The 8,900-nt window shown below is 40.6% G+C and overlaps 1 long non-coding RNA gene across 6 annotated transcripts in view; it reads right to left on the reverse strand.

Annotated features, from left to right (window-relative positions):
- LOC111090956 overlaps positions 1 to 8,900 on the reverse strand; it is a 49,818-nt gene that overhangs the window by 34,240 nt on the left and 6,678 nt on the right. For all 6 annotated transcript variants that reach the window (XR_005373421.1, XR_005373416.1, XR_005373419.1 and 3 more), the window contains exon 2: positions 1,392 to 1,503. This is a non-coding gene — a long non-coding RNA (uncharacterized LOC111090956). The remainder of the gene's footprint in view (positions 1 to 1,391; positions 1,504 to 8,900) is intronic.

Raw genomic sequence — 8,900 nt, forward strand, 5'->3', positions numbered from 1 at the left:
CACCAAGTGCTCATCCCATCAAGTCCCCCTATTAGTGCCCGTCATCCAGTCACTGCGACCCCCACCCACCTCCCCTTCCACTACCGCCTGTTCATTTCCCAGAGTTAGGTGTCTCTCATGCTCTGTCACCCTCACTGATATTTCCCACTCATTTTCTCTCCTTTCCCCTATAATCCCTTTTTCTTTCTTTCTTTCTTTTTCTTTCTTTCTTTCTTTCTTTCTTTCTTTCTTTCTTTCTTTCTTTCTTTCTTTTCTTTCTTTCCTTCTTTCTTCCCTTTATTCCTTTCTTCTTTTTAAACAAATATTTTCTTGAGGAAAATTCCATGGATTGGAAGTAGATATGTCAGAATAAGCAAAGATTCTCCTGCCTTTTCATATGAATTTCTCATGCCTTTCTACATGCTGGTAGCACAAAATATATGTGTCAAATTCTCCACAATTTTCTCATTTCAATAACAGTAATAGATATTAACTGATCATCTACTATAAGCCAGGGACTATTCTAGGAATCTGGCACATGCTGAATGAAACATAGGCCCTTTGAGGAGCTTACATTCTAGTGATCACCTATTAATATAAAACAAAACACATCAATAAGATTATATAAACACTGAGGGTAGGGCAATGTAGTTGAGTGATTAGAAATACATACTGTGGAACTGGACTCTCTGAGTGAAAATCCCAGAACTACCTTTAGTCATCTCTGTAAAGGGGGGGGAAATTACTTAACAACTCTGTGTCACAGAATTCTCATCTCTAAGATGAAGGAAAAGGACAGTTCCCAAATTACAGGTTTATTGCACAAATCAAATGAACAAGAAAATGTAAACGAACAACTTGGGGAAATGTCTGGCACATATTAAGCACTCCAAAAACATAAATTGTTACTTCTGGTATTAAGCACCAGGATAGGTGCAATATGGACTGAAGATTATTATTACAAGGTAGAAGGAGGGGTGGGCAGGGAATGGTTAGTAAATTGGGTAGGACCAAGCTATAAGATGTCCAGAGTATAATTTACCAATTGGATTAAAAATAATTGGATATCTATCTAACATCTACCATGTATATATGTTGAGTAGTTCTTGTGTCAGAAATATCAGTGGCAGGAAAAGGAAATATACATTTTTATTGGCTAGAGTTCCAATATGGACACCAGTTGAACTACCTAATAGGCAGACACAAATTACTCCTTTCCAGAATCCCTGTTAAATAGTCTGACTATTGAAAGCAGCAGTGATTTATAGCAAAGGAAAGACTATTTTCAGCTAGTGTATATAACAACACAGAAAGACATAAACTTTTAAAATCTAAGAAATGCCCGGCAAGGACATTCACCAGATTATTTGAAATTCTACTTGAAGTATCATTTTCTCCAAAGTGCCACCTACCTTTCTGTCCTCTGTTTCCCCATATTCAGAAGCACATCCTCCATCTCCCCTACTCAGCAATAACATAGTTGCTGCTTTTCTCTTGAGCCATTTTCAAGGCATCCCAAGGCCCCTGAAATTAACATTGACATTCACCAATCCTGCAATCTTGGTCCTATTATCAAATGTTAGGGCTGGCTAGATGGTCCACAGTAAGAGGATATGTGTCCTAACCCATCCTTAAATATTAAAAACTTCTGAGAACCAGGCTGGGGGCTCAAGTTTTCTTTGTTCCTTCTTTCTTTCATTTATGATACATGCAACAATAATAGAAGAGATTGTGTTTTGTATCCTTTTTCTGGATCTACTATCTAGCTGAATCCAGATACCCAAAGATACTGTTGTGGGAAGGTGTGAGAAAAAACAGACTCAGAATTTAAGACTTCTTAGTCTTAAATTGAATTGCTAGAGGAAGAGGAGAAGAGCTCTCCATTACCAAGGTTGTAGACCATTACAGTATATTTCCTTAACACATTAAGGTAACAGGTCATCTACAGGCACACAAGCTAGGGCCCCTCTCCAAGACATCCCCATGGTCAGCAAGGAAGGAGGGGTACTGTGTCACTGAAGTTGTTATAGGAGACCTCATGACACTCAGAGGAAAAGACTCTTCATCATACCAGTTGGAAAGACAGGATCACATGTCATGCATGAAATTGAGACACTGCTTTCTGATGTGCTGCAGGACAGAGAATATGAATGCTATACGTAACTTTACAAAGGCTATTTAAAAGTGATGTTCCTCAATTTTACTGAATCTTTTTTCTTTAACCATGACATTCGGTACTGTTTTATTATAGAGGTTGGTTTCCTTATAATATTCCCTCTGTAGATATCTAATCTACACATTTATTCTTCTATATTATTCATTAGGCTATACTATGTCTTTGTGGAGATGGTCTTGCTCATCATCACTGGGGAAACATTTAAGGGAGGTGGACATGGTCCGGAGAGGAAAGAGAAGGTTTTCTTACTATATATAACAAACAGCTTGGTGGGTTTTCAAATCTAAACCACGAACCCCAGGGTTTTCTGTCTTCACCTTAATGCAGTTCTTCTGGCATTTATTGGCATTCTTTACTTAGTCTCCTTGTGAATTTTATTATTTCATTTAAAAATTATTTATACATCTATTTGGGTTTTAGACTCTTTGGCTCTATAAGTATCTTTCTCTCATTAACTATGTAGATCTTAAATTTTATGGGTCCTAAACACTCAATTTAAAGGACTTTTGTAATCGATTATATCTTGCACTGATTCATATTCTTGGGACTGTACAACTCCTGAGTGTATTTAAAATAATAAGTAATTGAATTTTGGATATTTCATAGGGCTTTTCAGGTTGTCACAAACTAAAAACCCAAAGAAAATAAACTTGCAGCTCCACTAAAGTTGATTACTCTCTTGAGGAATGTCTGGCTTCTTTGCATTTGTGGGATTGGCTTTCTTGTGCCAATCAAGGATAAAAACTCCTAGTCGTCTGGGGATCTTAGGCCATTCTAAGTATTTGTCCAATATTCTTAGTGGACGATTTCTCCTTACAAAGAATTTCTTTTCTAAAGATTTTATTTATTTATTCATGAGAGACACAGAGAGAGAGGCAGAGACACAGAGGGAGAAGCAGGCTCCCTGTGGGGAGCTCGATGTGGGACTCAGTCTCGGGACCCTGGGATCATGACCTGAGCCAAAGGCAGAGTCCAACCACTGAGCCACCCAGGGCCCCCTCCTTAGCAAGAATTTGGATTAAAAAATCCTTCCTGAAGACATAGACATGGCCAACAAGCACATGAGAAAATGCTCCACATCACTTGCCATCAGGGAAATACAAATCAAAACCACAATGAGATACCACCTCACACCAGTGAGAATGGAGAAAATTAACAAGACAAGAAACCACAAATGTTGGAGAGGATGTGGAGAAAGGGGAACCCTCCTGCACTGTTGGTGGGAATGTGAACTGGGGCAGCCACTCTGCAAAACTGTGTAGAGGTTCCTCAAAGAGTTAAAAATAGATCTTTCCTAGACCCAGCAATTGCACTGCTGGGGATTTACCCCAAAGATACAGATGCAGTGAAACACTGGGACACCTGCACCCCGATGTTTCTAGCAGCAATGTCCACAATAGCCAAACTGTGGAAGGAGCCTCAGTGTCCATCGAAAGATGAATGGATAAAGAAGATGTGGTTTATGTATACAATGGAATATTCCTCAACCATTAGAAACGACAAATACCCACCATTTGCTTCGATGTGGATGGAACTGGTGGGTATTATGCTGAGTGAAATAAGTCAGTCGGAGAAGGATAAACTTTATATGGTCTCATTTATTTGGGGAATATAAAAAATAGTGAAAGGGAATAAAGGGGAAAGGAGAAAAATGAGTGGGAAATATCAGAAAGGGAGACAGAACATGAGAGACTCCTAACTCTGGGAAACGAACTAAGGGTGATGGAAGGGGAGGTGGGCGGGGGAGGGGGGTGACTGGGTGATGGGCACTGAGGGGGGATGAGCACTGGGTGTTATTCTATATGTTGGCAAATTGAACACCAATAAAAAATAAATTTATAAAAAAAAGTTACATTACAAAAAAAAAAATCCTTCCTGAGGGTACACATTATAACTGGTGGAATGGATTCTTGATAATGGATGACCTTACCCATAGGATATGGACATGTTGGATGGTTATATGACATTTATCCTTCAATTTAGCTGGCAAAATAAATAACTCAGACCATAACACACACCCCTCACCAAAAGACTCCATTACAATTTTATAGTCCAACTAGTTACGAGTAATTGAATAATTTTGGATTTTTTTACTTTTTGCCATTGCCAATCAGTCCTGTAGTTTCTAGAATGATACCAAAAGTAAGGTAGAACAATGCATATTTAAATTAAGGAAAGATAACCTTAATTCTGCTTTTGCCTGGGATTTTTCTCTAATGATGAGAAAAAGCTAGATAAAACCCACAAACTCATCATTTTCGGGGACTTGCTAGAGAGCTGAGGGCACAGGACAACTGAGTAGGCTAAATACCAAGAAAGGACAGGCCCTTCTGAGACAAGAAATGACACAAAGACTGTCTTACCTGTGGCAGAGCACAAGAAGAACAAGGTGACTTCCATACCAACAGGTAAGAAGAAATTAGAATTTTATTAAATTGCTAAGGATTGAATGTGAGCTAGTTTGACAGTAGGAAGCCCCTAGAGCCCCAGACACAAGAGTGCTATGTACTCACGGGTTCTTCTCTATGGGCCTTCCCCAGGTGTTAACATTAAAGACTGGGGACAGGCTGAAGACCAGAAGGTGCCTCCCTTGGTTTTGCAGGGAATGTCACCTTGGGAAAGGCATACAATGCAACCCCAACTGGGCTCTCTTCTCCTATGTAGCAAAAGTCTTAAACTGCTGGGAGAAGAGTAACAACTCCTGCCATTCTCCAGACATAAATAAAGACCCACTGTTGCTGGAGAAGAGTAAAATAAGTAAAAGCCCACTACTCCTGGATAGGGGCAGGAAATTGTCCTGAGCCCAGGATTTTATTTCAACATTAGTAAATGTATGCCACCACGGAGGGAGTGGTAGGAAATACTCTTCCATGCAATTCCTGCCATAGAGACAAGGCTGAGATTGGCTGCCATGAGGAGGAGGGACAGGCATGCTGAGGAAGCTCCCCCTCTCAGGCATGTAGGCATAGAGGTGGCTCAGTCAATTAAGACTGGAGGACAAAGCAAGATGAGAGCATTTGCCCTGCTCCTGCACCATCAGCCTGAAAAATACCGAGTAAAAAGCTTTTCCTTTCAGATACTAAGTATGGCCACTTCCTTCAACAAATGTTCAAGAAATAAGGGCTTTGGAAAATCATTCTTCTTACTCTCAGGGCTTAGAGTGCATTATTTCCACTATAGGAAGGAAAACAGCTTGCAACATTTTGAAGAAGTCAGTTTGATCTTATCTCATCTCTTTTATCTTCCAAGGTCTCTGGCCTGTTTAACAGAAACATCTGTTTTCCACTCTAAAATCAGCTCTTGTGAAGATGGAAGCGATTTGCTCCAATCCCTTTTATCTGTTATCAAGGCTGGCATTTGGCTACCTGACCGTATTTTGATAACATTTTATCATGTTTTGGGGGGAGCAGGAGTTCCAGATTGAGGCAAGCTCCATCCAACACGGTGATGTGAGTATACATACATAGGTGTATAGGATAACTCATGAGAAAAGTCCAAAATGAGTTTTGGGGATTTAATGAATTAAGTGATTTAAATAAGAGGGTTTTTTTTGTTTTTTTTTTGTTTTTTGTTTTTTTGTTTGTTTGTTTTTTTGTGGAAAGGTACACACATTTCTTCAGTAAAAAACATGGAAACTTTTAAAGAAATTTTTCTGTCATCTCATGAATATGAGCCTTATGGAAACTAGAACACCAGGAAAAGAATTATTTCCACTAAATATCTGTACATCCACAATGCACTGTATTCAGTTATTCTTTCTTTATTTAATAAAACATTTATATATGCCTACCATGTACCAGGAACTTTTCTAAATGATTATTGTCTAAGGCATTATAGTTACGTATATCTAAATGAAGAAAAAATATAATCTCATTTCTGCTTCTCTGTAGGATTTAGAAAGCTGGAAAAAGCATTTTTCCCACACTAATGATAAGAAAAGGCTGGATAAACTACAAATCATACATTTCCTGGAATTCATAAAGATCTGGAGGCAAGGGGCACCTGGGTGGCTCAGTGGTTGAGCATCTGCCTTCAGCTCAGTGCTGAAGTGATCCCGGGGTCCTGGGATTGAGTCCTGCATTGGGCTCCCCGCAGGGAGCCTGCTTCTCCCTCTGCCTGTGTCTCTGCTTCTCTGTGTGTCTCTCATGAATAAATAAATAAAATATTTTTTAAAAAGGGATTTGGAGGTATAGGGCAACTCACTAGCCTGAATTCCAATTAAGGAGAGGCACCTCTTTGGTGAGAAAGGACACACAGACTGTGTCACTTAGGGCAGAGCAGGGGAAGAACTTAATATTTCCTCAAAACTCTATAGAGTTAAGTGCCATGATTTACTCCTCTTTCTAGATACAAGAACAGATGCATAGAAAGGGGAAATAATTTGTCCCAATTGGTGCAGTCAGGATCTCAACCCTGTTAGTTTGGCCTCATTGTCTTCCTCTGAGCCATTATGCAACGCTGCTTCTAACATCACTGCCTGGATCTGCACCCAGCACCCAGAGGAAAACACATAAATTGGACTAATGCCACTGCTCCTTAGGCTTTCTTCTTGTATTTGATCCCAAAGTGTGTGAGATTTATCCTTGTTATTTCATATAACAGAGCAAGGATTATAACCACAGAGTCAAGTAGAATAGGTATGGTTTCTTCTTTAAACGTTTGATAGAATTCCCCAGGGAAGCCATCTGGCCCTGGACTTTTGTGTCTTGGGATGAAAGATCTAAATGTGAGACAAGATTCCATCAAAATCCTAGAGAAGAACACAGGCAACACCCTTTTTGAACTCGGCCACAGTAACTTCTTGCAAGATACATCCACGAAGGCAAAAGAAACAAAAGCAAAAATGAACTATTGGGACTTCATCAAGATAAGAAGCTTTTGCACAGCAAAGGATACAGTCAACAAAACTAACAGAAACTACAGAATGGGGGGAGAAGATATTTGCAAATGACGTATCAGATAAAGGGCTAGTTTCCAAGATCTATAAAGAACTTATTAAACTCAACAGCAAAGAAACAAACAATCCAATCATGAAATGGGCAAAAGACATGAACAGAAATCTCACAGAGGAAGACATAGACATGGCCAACAAGCATATAAGAAAATGCTCCGCATCACTGGCCATCAGGGAAATACAAATCAAAACCACAATGAGATACCACCTCACACCAGTGAGAATGGGGAAAATTAACAAGGCAGGAAACCACAAATGTTGGAGAGGATGTGGAGAAAGGGTAACCCTCCTGCACTGTTGGTGGGAATGTGAACTGGTGCAGCCACTCTGGAAAACTGTGTGGAAGTTCCTCAAAGAGTTAAAAATAGATCTGCCCTACGACCCAGCAATTGCACTGCTGAGGATTTACCCCAAAGATACAGATGCAGTGAAACACTGGGACACCTGCACCCCGATGTTTCTAGCAGCAAAGTCCACAATAGCCAAACTGTGGAAGAAGCCTCGGTGTCCATCGAAAGATGAATGGATGAAGAAGATGTGGTCTATGTAGACAATGGAATATTGCTCAGCCATTAGAAATGACAAATACCCACCATTTGCTTCAATGTGGATGGAACTGGAGGGTATTATGCTGAGTGAAATAACTCAATCGGAGAAGAACAAACATTATATGGTCTCATTCATTTGGGGAATATAAATAATAGTGAAAGGGAATAGAGGGGAAGGGGGAAGAACTGGGTAGGAAATATCAGAAAGGGAGACATAACATGGAAGACTCCTAACTTTGGGAAATGAACAAGGTGTGGTGGAAGGGGAGGTGGGCAGGGAGTGGGGGTGACTGGTTGGCGGGCACTGAGGGGGGCACTTGACAGGATGAGCACTGGGTGTTATTCTGTATGTTGGCAAATGGAACACCAATAAAAAATAAATTTATTATTAAAAAAAAGATACAAGGGGGGTGGAGACCCAAATTTTGACTGACTGAGTGTTAAGGTTGAAGGAGACAGAGGCCTGGGGCTCTGGTGTCTGGGGCTGGGGCACAGGGGACACTGCTCTTTTGTTATAATCAGCCGTTGTGAGGTGTGGACTCTACAAGAACCAAGGGGTCCACTCTGCTGACAGGGACAGAGCAGTTTCAGTGGCCTTTGGCCTTGGATAAAGAGTAAGGAATTATTACAATGGCTTCAACCTTAGCAGATAAAATAGAGAATTAGTATTCCAGGAATCAACACTCCTAGAAAGCATAGAGAGCAATATGTGCAGACCTGTGCTCTGCTGGTCCATGGACTGAAGAAGCACACAGGCTTTTTCAACTTTCTCACTAGACACTAACCACTTCTGTTTCTGCTTCTCTGATGGGAAGGACTCTTCATCCCTTCATAATGAAACCAACCACTAACCCAATGAACAACAATAAAGGTGATGAGGACAAGGACCAGAAAGTATCAAACTTCCCTCCTTAGTTGTTTCACTCAGAGTTGCTGAGACTCAAAATATCTTTTCTATGAACTGCCCTTTCTTTCCTGAGAATGGCAGAGCCAGTGCTAACGTTGGGGTGGTGGGCACTTCAGAGTGAAAAGGCTCTGATTTAAACTCTATCTCATTCAGCCACACTGAGCCTCAGTGTCCTCCTCTGTAATAGTGAGACTAAGAAGTGCCCACATTGAATCATTGGGGTGTTAACTGTAGTCTCAAAATAGGCAGGGGAGAGGGCACAGCTTATCCTTAAAAAGAAGGATCCCTGGGAAACGAACTAGGGGTGGTGGAAGGGGAGGTGGGCGGGGGGTGGGG

The sequence above is a fragment of the Canis lupus genome, chromosome 18, assembly GCF_011100685.1.
Source record: "Canis lupus familiaris isolate Mischka breed German Shepherd chromosome 18, alternate assembly UU_Cfam_GSD_1.0, whole genome shotgun sequence".
In the NCBI taxonomy this organism is placed as follows: Eukaryota; Metazoa; Chordata; class Mammalia; order Carnivora; family Canidae; genus Canis; species Canis lupus.